Raw genomic sequence first — 15,968 nt, forward strand, 5'->3', positions numbered from 1 at the left:
AGCACATTATCCAGATCTCTCACCAATTGAAAACGTCTGTTCAATGGTGGTCGGGCAACTGACTCGTCACAATAGGCCAGTCACTACTCTTGATGAACTGTGGTATCGTGTTGAAGCTGCATGGGCACCTGTACCTGTACGCGCCACCCAAGCTGTGTTTGACTCAATGCGCAGGCGTATGAAGGCCGTTATTACGGCCAGAGGTGGTTTTTCTGGGTCCTGATTTCTCAGGATGTATGCACCCAAATTGCGTGAAAATGTAATCACATGTCAGTTCTAGTGTAATATATTTGTCCAATGAATACCCGTTTATCATCTGCATTTTTTCTTGGTGTAGCAATTTTAATTTCCAGTAGTGTACAATGCCCATGGTTTGAAAACGACATCAAGTAAGTGTCCGTTACTTTCCTTCACCCATACTTCAAGTCTTTTACGGAAGTTAGATGTCACATGTTGCAGCACTGGCACTGGAATTCGATTACTTTCCTCCCGAGTTTGATCCTTCAGTTCCTGGATGGTGTGTGATGGATCACATTAGGAAGAGCTGAGATTTCAAATGACCTCGAAGGAAGAAATCACAAGCTGAAAGGTCAGGGGATGTTGGAAGACAGGAAATGTCCCCTTTCTTGAAGGTGAAATGACCAGGAAAGATGTTCTGTAGCCCGTTAATAGAATGCCGTGGGTTATGGCATGTAGCATTTCTGCTATAGTACTTTAATAAAAGGCCCTATGTGATTAGAAGTGATGATACACCGCATCACACTACCACTTTCTGGCTGTGATGTGACGTTTCTTGAGTACTTCAGGAGGCTCACGTGACCAGTATCTAAAGTTTTGCTTGATAACGAAGCCTGACAAACAAAAATTGATCGCTGATGATCAGATCGTCGCACAGGTCTCGGTTAACGTTCAAGAGTTCCAGAAAATCACGGCAAAAGCGTAGTCTCTTTGGGAGGTCGTCCGCATTCAGTTTTTACCCTATGTGAATTTCGTGTGGCTGGTATTGCAGTTCCTTGCGCAATATTCGCTCCAGATTGCAATTCAGTATGTCATATTGCAGCGCTTGCGTGCGTGCGGAACGCCTGGGACTCTCTGCAGTGCACACGAGTTCTGCACCTACACCTCTCCTTCGCACCATACCACCCGTTTCCTAAAAGTTCTGTAGCGACACTTCGATAGCATGTGCCGTCGGGACTGGCATATGACGTGCGAAATTGGAATGAGCACGAAATACCCGGAGCACGAACACGTAGCTGTCGTTGTTTTCGTAAAACGCCTTCACGCCAACAGGGCATTATTCACCGGTCCATGACGAAATCTTGACTGAATGTCCATATCTCGGTCAATGGCAGATTGTTGCTGTTACCAGTCCGCCTCCGTAGCGTAGCGGTAGCGCTTCCGCCTAACACGCAAGGGGCCCGGGTTCGATACCCGGTAGGGGACTGGGTGTTTCGTGTCCATCATCATTGACCCGCAAGTCGACGAAGTGGCCAAAGATGCCATTCGATCATTTTTTTATTTTTATTTTTTGTTACCGGGGTTGCCAAATCGCTTTTTCACTGTCGCACCCATTACAATGAATGTGATTCAGGTAAGCTGTTATTCCTGAACTGTTCACGATATCGTAATTCTGTTTTCACTCCAATGAATTGTGAAAAATTCCGCACTAAATGACGCACTGTCTCGTTCTACAGCTATTTTAATTACAGAGATAACTGTATCAATTTCTCTGAATCAAGTTAAACTATAGAAATGAAACTTCCTGAGAGACTAAAACAGTATGAAGCACTGGGCTCACACTCGGGACCTCTCTAGGTTACGCATGAGTGCTGCTGTGAACTTGGGAAGGTAGGAGATGAGGCACTGGGAGAGGTAAAACTGTCAGAATGGATCGTGAGCCGTGCTCGGGTAGCTCAGTGGTAGAGTAGTTGCCCGCGAAAGACAAAGGGTTCGAGTCCGGTGTAGCACACAGTTTTTATCCGGCTGGAAGTTTCATACCAGCGCCCACTCCACGACACAGTAAATGTCGTGTGACTAGGGCTTCCCGTCGGGTAGACTGTTCGATTTGACGCCACTTCGGCGACTCGCGCATCGATGGGGATGAAGTGATGATGACAACACAACACCGAGTCCCTGAGCGGAGAAAATCTCCGACCCAGCCGGGATTCGAACCCGTGCCCTTAGGAGTGAGATTCTCTCGCGCTGACCACTCAGCTACCGCGGGCGGACCACGGCACAGTGAAAATTCGATATAAGACTGTGTAAAGTCTGCTGCTAGTATCGTACTTTTAAAAGACACGAATTCAACTGCCCATCACTCTTCAGAATTCGGTTAGTAGCTTCATATTAATTACGTTATTTAGAACTTAAGATTTATCTGTTATGAACACGAAACCGAGAGCTGTCGTATGCGGAAGGAGTGTCTCTCATGAGGTAGTTCCAGATCCTTTGAAATCACCTAATTGGGCGTTCACGAATAATGTGGTCTGCTGTTTGCTCTGTTGTACCAGAGTCACGTTCAATGCCGTCTACAATCTCTCACTTACGTCTTGCAAGCGTAGTTCTGGTGCCGTTGAGATGGTTCAAATGGTTCAAATGGTTCAAATGGCTCTGAGCACTATGCAACTTAACTTCTGAGGTCATCAGTCGCCTAGAACTTAGAACTAATTAAACCTAACTAACCTAAGGACATCACACACATCCATGCCCGAGGCAGGATTCGAACCTGCGACCGTAGCGGTCGCTCGGTTCCATACTGTAGCGCCTAGAACCGCACGGCCACTCCCGTCGGCCGTTGAGATGGCTCCAGACTTTTCTTGGTAGCTGTATGCCTGTAGACTTATGAACAGTCTGAAAAGCCGCGCCGTGTGCAGCATATCGCGTCCAGTTAGAGCTCCAGCATTCTTCCAAATATCAACTAGAACTCACACAAGATTTCTATACTTAAGTCTAGTATGTGCAAGAGGAAAAAGAACTTTCTCGTTAGAGAATATCTACGAACTCATCTATTATATACCTTACTACATTCTCTTTCCGTTGCCTTTGTCACCTAACACCTGATTGTGTATATCGGGGTAGCCGAGCGATTCTAGGCACTACAATCTGGAACTGCGCGACTGCTACGGACGCGGGTTCGAATCCTGCCTCGGGCATGGATGTGTGTGATGTCCTTAGGTTAGTTAGGTTTAAGTAGTTCTAAGTTCTAGGGGACTGATGACCATAGATGTTCAGTCCCATAGTGCTCAGAGCCATTTTGAACCTGTTTGTTGTACAAAGATAAACCTGTGTAGGTCTGTTCAGTGGTATATGGTGGATATTGTATGAAAAATTGGAAGAGAATTGAGTTAGTAGTACAGAAATTATAATTTAAAACGTCATACATGATGCTGAAGTTTTTCCAGATAAACAACGAGCATTTAATGAGCTTTCCCTACGTTTTGGAACTGCAAGGGAGGAAGAAATTAATGAAAGTTTGAAATTATGTAGTGCTGTTGCAAGTCGCTAAGTACTCTTATTATCAAGCCCTAGACGATCGTAAACTCAGTAATTCGCCCTTAGTTTTGAGAAAAGCTGGTTCATCATGCAAATCAATGATTCTGGCGTGGCACTTCCAGAACCACGCATCGTGCGATGGAGCAATGTTAAAGGAACAGTCAGTGGAATATATAGGTGCTGTATGCAAATTATGATATAAACAGATTTGGTAGTAAAGAAGTAACTCCTGAGAAGAACTTTTATTGCGTGAACAGCAAAAATATAGTAAGCGATAAATTTTTTCCTTTAGTTAGCATGGGAGGGGTGGGGGGATGACGGCAAGAAAAAGTTTCGAGAGCTTCGAAATTACGAGGGTCACTCCAAAAGAAATGTACACTGCTTTTTTTTTAATTCACCTCTTATTCTACATGTTTGAAAGTTTTACAGTGTGTAGATACATCCTTTAGGAACAATATTTTCATTTCCCCACATAATTTCCATCCCTCTCAACGGCCTTACGCCATCTTGGAACCAGCGCCTGTATACCCACACGGCAAAATTCTGGACGAACCTGTTGGAGCCACTGTTTGGCAGCGTGCACCAGGGAGTCATCATCTTCAAACCTTGTTCCACGAATTTTCAGTTTCCCAAAGAGATGATAGTCACATGGAGCCAGGTCAGGGCTATAAGGCGGGTATTTCAGTGTTGTCCATCCGAGTTTTGTGATCGCTTCCATGGTATTTTGACTGACATGTGGCCGTGCATTGTCGTGCAACAGCAAAACATCCTGCTTTTGCCGATGTGGTCGAACACGACTCAGTCGAGCTTGAAGTTTCTTCAGTGTCGTCACATATGCATCAGAATTTATGGTGGTTCCACTTGGCATGATGTCCACAAGCAAGAGTCCTTCGGAATCGAAAAACACTGTAGCCATAACTTTTCCAGCAGAAGGTGTGGTTTTGAATTTTTTTTCCTTGGGTGAATTTGCATGATGCCACTCCATTGACTGCCTCTTCGTCTCTGGTGAAAAATTATGGAGCCATGTTTCATCACCTGTCACAATTCTTCCAAGAAATTCATCTCTACCGTTCTCGTACTGTTCCAAAAGTTCGCTGCATACCGTTCTTCCTTGTTTCTTTGTGGGCCACTGTCAACATCCTGGGAACCCACCTGGCACAAACCTTCTTTAACGCCAACACTTTCAGTATTCTGCAAACACTTCCTTCCTCTATCCCAACGTAGCGTGACAATTCGTTCACTGTGATGCGTCTGCCAGCAGTCACCAATTCTGTAACTCTCTGCACATTGTCTGGAGTGTGTGCAGTACGAGGCCTGCCGCTGCGAGGACAATCCTCAATATTGCCGTGCCCGCTTTCATCACATAACCTGCTTGCCCACCGACTAACTGTACTGCGATCGACAGCAGCATCTCCATACACCTTTTTCAACCTCTTGTGGATGTTTCCCACTGTCTCGTTTTCACAGCACAGGAATTCTATGACAGCACGTTCCTTCTGACGAACGTCAAGTGTAGCAGCCATCTTGAAGACATGCTGTGACGGCGCCACTCACAGGAAAAGGTTGAACTAAGTTTAAAAACAAGGGGAAGGATCTATCTACAAACCGTAAAACTTTCACACATGCACAATGAAAACCGTATTCTTACAAAAATAGTGTGCATTTCTTTTGGAGTGACCCTCGTATGTATGTTTGTTGGAAGTCACTACATGATCTCATTCTCTATGAATCGATGAATAAAGCCGTGAAGTACACTGCCTCAAGACGTACACACTGTTTGTAACTATAATACTCGGATTACTGCATTATACTTTTAACCTAAGATTATGCCAATATTCTTAAAATTTAAAAATCGATCATAAATAAACTGAAATACTGAAAAGCAGATTTTTGTTGCCCCTGTAAGCCGTTAGATGGTGACCGTGTAGCAGCAATAAAGATGAAGTCAGGAAACTGTTAGGAAATGGTTCAAATGGCTCTGAGCACTATGCGACTTAACTTCTGAGATCATCAGTAGCCTAGAACTTAGAACTAATTAAACCTAACTAACCTAAGGACATCACACATATCCATGCCCGAGGCAGGATTCGAACCTGCGACCGTAGCGGTCGCTCGGCTCCAGACCGTAGCGCATAGAACCGCACGGCCACTCCGGCCGCCAAAACTATTATAGATTTTGGATTTTCGTATTCCAGTAACAGTTTTCCACGAGCCTTTAATTTTGGACATCAATTTTGTTGACATACCTACTTCCAGCCCCCCCCCCCCCCTGCCCCGTCCCTTAGGAGCTCAGCATTCGAAATCAGAGTGCACAATCTGTTGCGCTGATGGTACATAAATTACTTGCGAAATACCTCTTTGTACAAAGATCTGTGAGGATTCCTAGTTACTTCTTACTGCGAATCCCAACTCTCACAGTAGCAACAAAGGAATGTGTTCATTCCTTACTTTAGTCAGATTTGTTTTCCATTATGCCCCAGTTCCAGCAAATAAACTCATGGTGTCATATCGAAAGAAAGCAGTTAGACGGGACGATTTTAATGGCTGTGCGGTTTAGCTTGTCATGTTACATAGATCATAAATCAGTTTCTGTGGCCGTAAAAGTTTTATGGCAAACTACGGGGGGCGGAGATAGCTTTTGTAGAGCACAGAAATTGTGGGCGGATTCTGGATAGTAGAAACGCAGCGGAAAAGAGAACTAGCAGGCGAACTGTAGGCCGACTACTTCACTATTAGTGAACGGCTGACAAAGTCAGCCTTCCACGAAGGCGCCAGTTGACTGGACTTTGCAAGATCGATTAATTTTGACCCGAACGGAAGTATTTTATTATACGAATGAAGGAGAGATTGCGGCGGCAAACAGAGGATTTTACGTAATCGGTTTACTCGCGGACTCAGTGCCGGGCAGACATCGACGAGGAACTCTGTCTGGGAAATGTAACGAATAACAGACAGCCAGTAAAGTAAACAGACGTTTCTGAGAAAACTTCTGCACATTTATTATGATAAAAATCAACTTCATTTGCGGTGACTCCCAAGCGCAGTTTAAGCCTGATTAACATACATTATTCCAAAGTAAACATTCGCCATTACTGTGCTCTCGGACGAAAGTTGGAGTGGCTCAAATAACATTACTGAAAGGGAATTCTCAGCAGTCATCACAACTCAAAGAAAAAAGTCCGAATAAAACAATAGGAGACACACGGATTTCAGCTTCCATTTCAAGCCGCGGTTTGGGCTTAATGTCGGTGAAGTGTTTCTGTAATAGCAATGTTATTGAGCGTGAAGTGTGTTGCACTAAGCGATGACATAATCGCATTTTTGTCACTGGATATGGTATTATTTCATGTAATGGATAGCTTTTTCACTGTACAGTCACATTAACTATGAAAGGTATGTGCTGAGATTCGATCAGGATAGAGCCAGTAAAAAATGTCGATAGTTCCCAACCGCAAGGTCGGACGAGTAGTACATCTTCGAGTAGTAAGATCTTTGACAGCTAACAGAGCTAAAGTGCGCGTCATATATCTTGGCGGCCGAGTTTAGGTTCGTTCTGCGCATCTGACGTCAGAAAACACAGTCAGCCAATGAACAGAGAACGACGTTGCCAGATCTCGAATGCAGTGCAGAGCACGGACGAGTCTCTTCAGTTTTAGAAACGTTCAGTCATAAATACAGTAATAGAACAAAAGCAATGTCTTGATAGCAGACTTTCTTTTATAGAAAGTTTGGAAAAAGCATTCTTTATACCAATTGCTTCATATTCTATTAATTAATTAAACCAAACAAGCAATAAGAGTCCTAATTCAGGCGATAGCAAGGAAAGGTGTTTGTTTGAATCTCACGAACTGCTTTTTCGCAATAAAGAACAGCGGTAATTGTTTATTTCCTATTGTACTTCGACGAAGCGTGAGTAATTCATAGTCATACCAAAAGTGTTTAGAAGTAGTTGCGTGAGGTGTTAGAGTCCTTATGGAGTTACACTATTCGATGAGCTGAGGTAGCGGAACGGTTAAGGTGTTGGGCTGCTGAGTGAAAGCTTACGAGTTCAAACCTTGTGCGGTGCTTAATATTTTCTTTATTTAAAAACAATATTGGAGTGCCATACTTCACGATTTTTATTCGTTTGAATGAAATTTCTAGTGCTTTGCCTCTTCATTAACTTTTTCGCTGCTGCAGACACGTGCTCCCCGCATTCCGCGCTGTGCGCGATTTTGTCATCACTGCACTTCTCGCCTGTGCAGACACATGGTGTTCCCACTGCTTTGACACACTTATCATTCGATTTCACAAAAACTATTTGGCCAAAAAATTTGATTTTTACACGTCTTCTTGACTGATACCTTCCCCCCATAAATGACTTAATTTTGTTTTGATGTGTAGCATTAAATGTAGTAAACCATTGCACGAAATTTTGAAGAGTTTGCAGAGGTAAAAGTCCATAGCGTATACTTTCCGTATGGTCGATTTTAGTTGCCACAATGTTGAGAATGAAATGTGGACAAGATACCTAAATTTCATATAATATTTACTGTATAACAATATCTCATTTAATTTAAGTACCACGTAGGTGTCGTATGTAATATTGAGAAATATTCCGTCTTTCGCGACTGTAATAAAAGTTTTATTTACACAGGGCGCGTTTGGCTTTATTTTAAAGTGAAAGGTGAAAAGTTATGGCACATACACAATGGTATTCATGTTTTATTTCTTGTTTTTGTTCCACAGTCGCAGTTTTACCAATGGTATTGAAATATATTCCTCTTCTGCAACTGTAATAAGCGACTTATTTAGACCAGATGCGTTTCTCTCTTTTGAAGCATCGTAAGAGGACTGTATTTTGTGTCCTCCATTGCCAAGTCACCTTTCGTAGTTTTGTGCTGCGGTAGCACAATATTCAACGTTTGTGTTGGCTCATCAGTGTTTTAGCAAATAAATGCTGTTTGTGTGTGCCACACACAAAACTATATTTGACATAGCTCTGAGCACTTCACTGACAGACGGTATATTCAAGTCCTAATGTTTTTGTAAGTCCACAGTTTTGTTCAATGTATTTTGTATACTTCCTTTTGAGTGCTTTAAAATAAAGCCAAACGTGCCCAGTGTAAGTAAAACTTTTGTTACAGTCGCGAAAGGTGGAATATTTCTGAATATTACATACGACACTTATGTGGTACTTAAATTAAATGAAATATATAGGTATCTTGTCCACATTTCATTCTCAACATTGTGGCAACTAAAATCGACCATCCGGAAAGTATACTCTATGGACTTTACCTCTGCAAACTCTTCAGAATTTCGTGCAATGGTTTACTATATTTAATGCTGCATAATAACTGCGTTGAACATCGAAACAAAATTAAGTCATTTATGGGGGGAAGGTATCAGTCAAGAAGATAGGTAAAAATCTAATTTTTGAGCCAAATAGTTTTTGTGGAATCGAATGATAAAGAGTATCAAAGCAGTCGGAACACAATGTGTCTGCACAGGCGAGCAGTGCAGTGACAAAATCGCCCACAGCGCGGAATGCAGGGAGCACGTCTTTGTAGCAGCGAAAGGGTTAATGCGGCCGTGGTGGCTTTACTTCATGAACTGCGCGCTCCCCCCTAAACGTAAGCTTGCGAACTATGCTATACTATGGCGCTGCTTCTCTTGGCGCGTGCGTCGTGTGCAACTGGCAACGCAGCAATATCCCGCGTCTAGGCGGGCATGCGCGAGCCGCCAAGATAAAAGAATTGAACTATAGGTGCACGCGGTAAAAGTTAGAGTGGTGGTGAGGAGATGCGCAGAGACAGCAGACGTGTTTCGAGTCGGAGCTAGATGCCTGCAGGAGGCAGCCGGGTCGTGACAGCATCAAAGTAACAATTGGTTCAAAAATGGTTCAAATGGCTCTGAGCACTATGGGACTCAACTGCTGAGGTTATTAGTCCCCTAGAACTTAGAACTAGTTAAACCCAACTAACCTAAGGACATCACAAACATCCATGCCCGAGGCAGGATTCGAACCTGCGACCGTAGCGGTCTTGCGGTTCCAGACTGCAGCGCCTTTAACCGCACGGCCACTTCGGCCGGCAGTAACAATTGGCGCTACGCACATAATAAGCTATATATTGAGCGAAACTCGGCACATACCTGGAGAAACTAGAAAGAATAATTAATAAAATAGGTTTTCTTTGGTTAAATAATGTCTAAAAGCTAGACAGAAATCCCATTGTTGATGCAATAAGCGTTTTGTGAAACTTTCTCGTAAATCCATGCTATAGAAGTTTTTTTTAGTTTTTCACATGTGCCTTAAAAGTTTGAACAACAACTATTTTTTAGATAAAATTAGAGTTTCATCTCACACCTTATGTCGTTCTCCGCATCCTGTGCTTGCATTGAACCAAAAGGTACATTAAAGTAAACTTCCCATGAGTAAAGCTAATAATTCCATTTATCAGGGTAAAATAATCTATATGCCATTGCACAGTTGGCAAATTATTCAGATCAGGACAGAATTTTTATTAAGTAACGAACAGGGCCAAAATGAGTAAAGTTATCTAGAATGACAATTTTATGCCATTGCACTACGGCTGAGTTGAATATATGTTTTATTATCGGCTAAACGGGAAGGAGTGCACGAGCTAAGTCCACAGACGCAGTCAGATGCAGGTTGGTGACTTTCATTTATTTTTACCACTAAATCATGCAGTCAGATGTGTATTTTGAGTATTAATTTTCCAACAATATTTTCATGCAGTCAGATAAAGTTCAGTTAAATACGCAGTCAGATGCAAGTTTTATTAAAGACTAAAGCAGTCACGTGCAGTTCAGTCTAGTTTAAATAGAGAATTTTTATTAACAACACTTTCAACGAGCATACCTGTCAAACACCTGAATAATCACGCTTTGCAGCGCACAGCGCTGCCAGACGTACAGGAGAGACAGTCAATGAGGCTCTGGAAGGGCCATGCCGATTCCCGTCATGTGGCCTCCAACGCCAGGTTTCTCTGCCGAAGATCCACGGCGCGAACAGCCCGATCGAGTTCATGCTACAGATTATACACAGGGTTAAAATCCGGTGATTTTAGTGGCAAGGGAGTACGGTAAACTCAGCCTAGTGTTCATCCAACCACGTTCGTACACTGCGACCTGTGCGACACTTTGCATTGTCCTCCTGGTAAATGCCATCGTGCCGAGGTAAAATACACTGCACGAAGGGGTGGACATGGTCTCCAAAGATAGATGCACACTTGTATTGATCCAGTGTGCTCTCCGGAAAGATATCACCCAGGGCATGCCACGAAAACATTCCTCAGTACATAACGCTTCCTACTCTGGCCTGGATCCTTTCGGTGCTTTTTTTCAGGGTGTTTGACATGTGTTCGATGTTGCGCAAAACCTATTCATTTGCCGGCCTGTGTGCCCGAGCGGTTCTAGGCGCTACAGTCTGGAACCACCGGACCGCTACGGTCGCAGGTTCGAATCCTGCCTCGAATATGGATGTGTGTGATGTCCTTAGGTTAGTAAGGTTTAAATAGTGGTAAGTCCAGGGGACTGATGACCATAGATGTTAAGTCCCATAGTGCTCAGAGCCATTTGAACCATTTTTGAACATATTCATTTGAAAAGGCCACCTATTCCCGCTCAGTGGACATCAAGTTACGGTTTTGGCTTGCAAATTCGAGCCTTCGTCACCGATTAAAAGCAGTCAGCATGGGTGCATGAACCTGGTTCAAAATGGTTCAAATGGCTCTGAGCACTATGGGACTCAACTGCTGTGGTCATAAGTCCCCTAGAACTTAGAACGACTTAAACCCAACTAACCTAAGGACATCACACACATCCATGCCCGAGGCAGGATTCGAACCTGCGACTGTAGCGGTCTTGCGGTTCCTGACTGCAGCGCCTTTAATCGCACGGCCACTTCGGCCGGCGACAAATTAAGTAAACGAACAAAAAAGTCCAGAGGTGACATATCTGGGGATCGAACAGGCCACGGTACAGGACCACCTCTGCCAATCCACGTTTCTGGGAACCGTCGGACCAGGAATCGACGCACACGACGACTGAAATGTGGCGGCGCCCCGTCATGTTGGAACGACATGCGTTGTCTTGTAGGGAGCTGGACGATTTCCGGCAATTCTGGCAATGCTCTGGCGAGAAAATTGCAATAGTGCCTGCCATTTAATGGCCTAGGTAGCAGATACGGCCCAGTTAAACAGTCCCCCACAACACCGACCCACACATTAACGAAGAACCGCACTTGATGAGCGCTAGTAACTGTGGCATGTGGGTTATCCTCACTCCAAACATGCGAATTGTGCATGTTGAAGACTCCATCACTCCCGAACGTTGCTTCATCGGTAAACAACAAAGAGGATGTAAATGTAGGATGCATTTCACACTGTTCCAGGTACTACTGCGAAAACTGTGCTCTGGGTGGATAATCAACTGGTTCCAGGTTGTGGACACGCTGTAAGTGAAATGGACGTAACACTTGCTCTCGAAGGACTGTTCTTTGCACGAGTGCTGATTGAAGGATTCCGCTCCACATGCTGCAAGAGAGCTTCATCAAATTGCAGCGTTCTTACCGTGCGACGGCGTCCCTGTCCAGGTAATCTGCTAAATGACCCGGTCTCACGCAGACGTTGGTACACAGCTGCAAAGGTCGTATGATGCGGGATACGGTGATTAGGATACTGTTGTTGATGAACCCGCTGTGCAGCTCGTCCGTTGTGGTGCGCTACGTAGTACGCGCGAACCATACCAGTGTACTCACTCCAGGTGTATCGCCCCATTAGTAAACGGAGACAATGCACTACTACAGTGGTGGACAGCAGTTGTCTAGAACTGAAGATCGTAATACGCCCTCTAACAACTGTAGAGCGTAATACGACCTCCACCGGTTTAAATACTCCTCATAGAAAAAAATGGCATTACGGAAAAACATTTGTTTTGATGTCCCCTACAACCTCCCAGAGTTGGTCGGTTTAAATACTTTTCACCCTGTATACTTAAGCCACGGCTGTACGTGAACACTTTACAAACTTAGCCGTTTCGGAAATGTTTCCAGCCTTGGCCCACAATCCTATGATCATGCCCTGTTGGACGTCAGATAAATCGTTCCGTTTCTGCATTTCGACAGCGACTACCCTGTTTCCTACGCCGCCCCCCCCCCCCCCCCCCCGATGCTCTTTCTATATCTTACAGTGCTACTGCTGCCACCTGCCGTTTGCACGTTGACGTCGAACACAGGCAGTGGTCACATTAATGTGACTATTCATGTATTTATCAAACTGAAGGAATTGAAGGAATGACGATCTTGGCTTGGATTGGCTTGGCTCTGAGCACTATGCGACCTAACTTCTGAGGTCATCAGTCGCCTAGAACTTAGAAGTAATTAAACTTAACCAACCTAAGGAAATCACACACATCCATGCCCGAGGCAGGATTCGAACCTGCGACCGTAGCGGTCGCTCGGTTCCAGACTGTAGCGCCTAGAACCGCCCGGCCACTCCGGCCGGCCAATGACGATCTATCGTTGTCGTCCTACTCGTGATAATCATCTTAGTAACATTGTAAAACTTGTCTATAATTGTATTAACTACCTGAGTGCAATCGCCCGGCTATCACTCATGAGAAAATGTGAATGGGTGCTGGCCGGTGTGACCGAGCGGTTCTAGGCGCTTCAGTCTGGAACCGCGCGACCGCTACGGTCGCAGGTTCGAATCCTCCCTCGGGCACGGATGTGTGTAATGTCCTTAGGTTAGTTAGGTTTAATTAGTTCTAAGTTCTAGGCGACTGATGACCTCAGAAGTTAAGACCAGTAGTGCTCAGAGCCATTTGAACCATTTGTGAATGGGTTTTGCCAACTATGATGCCTGAAAATGTGAATGCACTACCATATTCCCTACCTTGACCGTACCTGAAGCATCGAATTCATCTTATATTACAGGCGCGATTCGACTTAATCTTCATAATAACAGTAGAATAGACCAGATGTATGGTAGATTAAGGACGGAGGGGAGTAGAACAACTCGAGTTAAATACGAGTCGACTACAGACATAATTAAATCTGATTTTTTTATAAACCTAAAAATCCATTTATAAAGAAGCTTACACGATCGAGTAAGGTATAAAGGCACTTACACAAACTAATGCAGAAAGTGCCTGGATACACGATAGTTTTTACTGGACAGTGACACAATGCTTCGTCAACCAAGAAAAAATACACACAAAAATAAGACACCTACAAAATGAAGAAATGAAACACGTAATTGAGGGCGAAGGAGAGAGATAGTGTCTAATGAGTGTGCAGGGCAGTAGAGCGTGGCATGTCACTTTAGCGGCGGTACGGAGACATCTGGTGGTCCGGATGCGATCGTGCATACGAGTTGCCATCGTAGATAGGGGTCATCTCACTGTCGTAAGCTGGCGAGCAACAATATCATTTCCGGTTTCTCCGAGTATCAAGCTCTTCCATCGAACTGACCTGTAGCATTCACAAGATGACCATCTGACCTGTTAATCATGGATTTCGATGAGTCGTTGGTGTGTTGCGGAGTATCTGGATAGCGACTCTCCTTGCGATGGCACCTAGTTTCCGAGTATCCATGTTGAATGTATATGCGTAACTCGTCTACCTGCAATGTTAGTCATGTTTAGAGGAGGCGAGCACAGCACAGCGTCAAAGTTTCACGGTTACCACATTGTCGGTACCGGTTCAGAGCCTGCCCGTGTTTTTTTTTTTTTTTTTTTTTTTTTTTTACATTACTGGTTCGTGGGGACGGCAGATCGATCACTACGATCAAATCTTTGTAGGTGAAAGAAAGGCATGCACTTTGTAATGGTACTTGAATTAGGTAACCATTACGGCACCACACCTCAACCTCTCGATAACAGCAATATTCTACTGTGTTTCTGTAAAATAGTTAACATATTTCTGTGACAACATTCAGATTTGATTTCATTAATGTAGAGGTACTTTGATACATCGATATGTTTATATTGCAATGATATTATTCTTACGTGTATTCTCTCTTTTCTCACTATGATTTTTGACGTACTTGTAACTCTGATTTTTGGGCGTGTAAGCGGTTATTAGAGAGTCAAGTCTAGTTCGTCATGTTGAAAACACGAAAAGATGAGTGCCTAGTTTATCCATTATTTCATGAAATGACTTTATTAACTGTGCTCTAATGACACTTGCCACGTGATATAACTTTGTTGTTGCCCGAAAATGCAGTATTTAGTAGCGTGAGCAACACTACAATCATAATTAATTTTTGACCTTTGTTGTGATAGGGTTGTTATAACCTGCATCGTAAAAATCATCCCACCCAAATGTACTCCACTTCGATATCCCTGTGATGTTTACTTTCACAGGTTCACAATTAAAATTCATAATGATCCCGATTTGCTAAAGACTAATAGAGAAATCGGTAAGAGGGGCGATTCCATATCAATACATTCTGCATGAGTTTAGTGTGCCTGCTTCCCTAAGGATGATCAAATACGTGTGGTTCTTATGGAAGTTGATCGAAGAAAAGTCAATTTGTTTGAATTTAAATGAACTGTGTTTTCCAGTATAGCTTCTGAAAAATTCGTTTGCCTGCAAGGTATTCTACGAATTTGTGTTTCGGTTGCTCCTACGATAAATACCATCCGCAATTATGTTCTACCACAGAAAGAGGTGCTAGGGAGAGCGATCAATAGGATACTGTAACCTATTCTGTAACAAACGGAAGAAAGTAATGATTGATTTATAAGTGATATTACTACGGCGGAAACCACTTTCGAATAATTTTGCATGACTTATTCTATTTCATGATATTCTTCACGATGAAACTGAAACACAGGTACACGAGCAGGATCCGAACCGGTGACTCCAGCGTGGTGACCTTAACTACCGCGTTACTTTCACTTGATCGAAGTATGTCTAACGTTACAGGTACACACTAAGGTGAGAGAAGTCATCAAAAAAAATGGTTCAAATGGCTCTGAGCACTATGGGACTCAACTGCTGTGGTCATAAGTCCCCTACAACTTAGAACTACTTAAACCTAACTAACCTAAGGACAGCACACAACACCCAGCCATCACGAGGCAGAGAAAATCCCTGACCCCGCCGGGAATCGAACCCGGGAACCCGGGCGTGGGAAGCGAGAACGCTACCGCACGACCACGAGATGCGGGCGAGAAGTCATCGAACAGCGATATTCACATATACAAATGGCGGTAATATCCCTTACACAAGGTGTAAAATGGCAGTGCATTGTCGGAGCTGTCATCTGTACTCGGCTGATTCATATGAAATGGCTCCCGACATTATTACGGCCACACGGCGGAGATTAACAGACTTTGAATGCAGAGTGGTAGCTGGAACTAGACGCATAGATCATTCCATTTCGGAAATCATTAGGGAATTCAATATTCCGGGATACAGCGCCAAGAGTGTGCCGAGAATACCACATTTCGGACATTATCTCTCAAAG

Source organism: Schistocerca nitens, chromosome 2 (genome assembly GCF_023898315.1).
Source record: "Schistocerca nitens isolate TAMUIC-IGC-003100 chromosome 2, iqSchNite1.1, whole genome shotgun sequence".
In the NCBI taxonomy this organism is placed as follows: Eukaryota; Metazoa; Arthropoda; class Insecta; order Orthoptera; family Acrididae; genus Schistocerca; species Schistocerca nitens.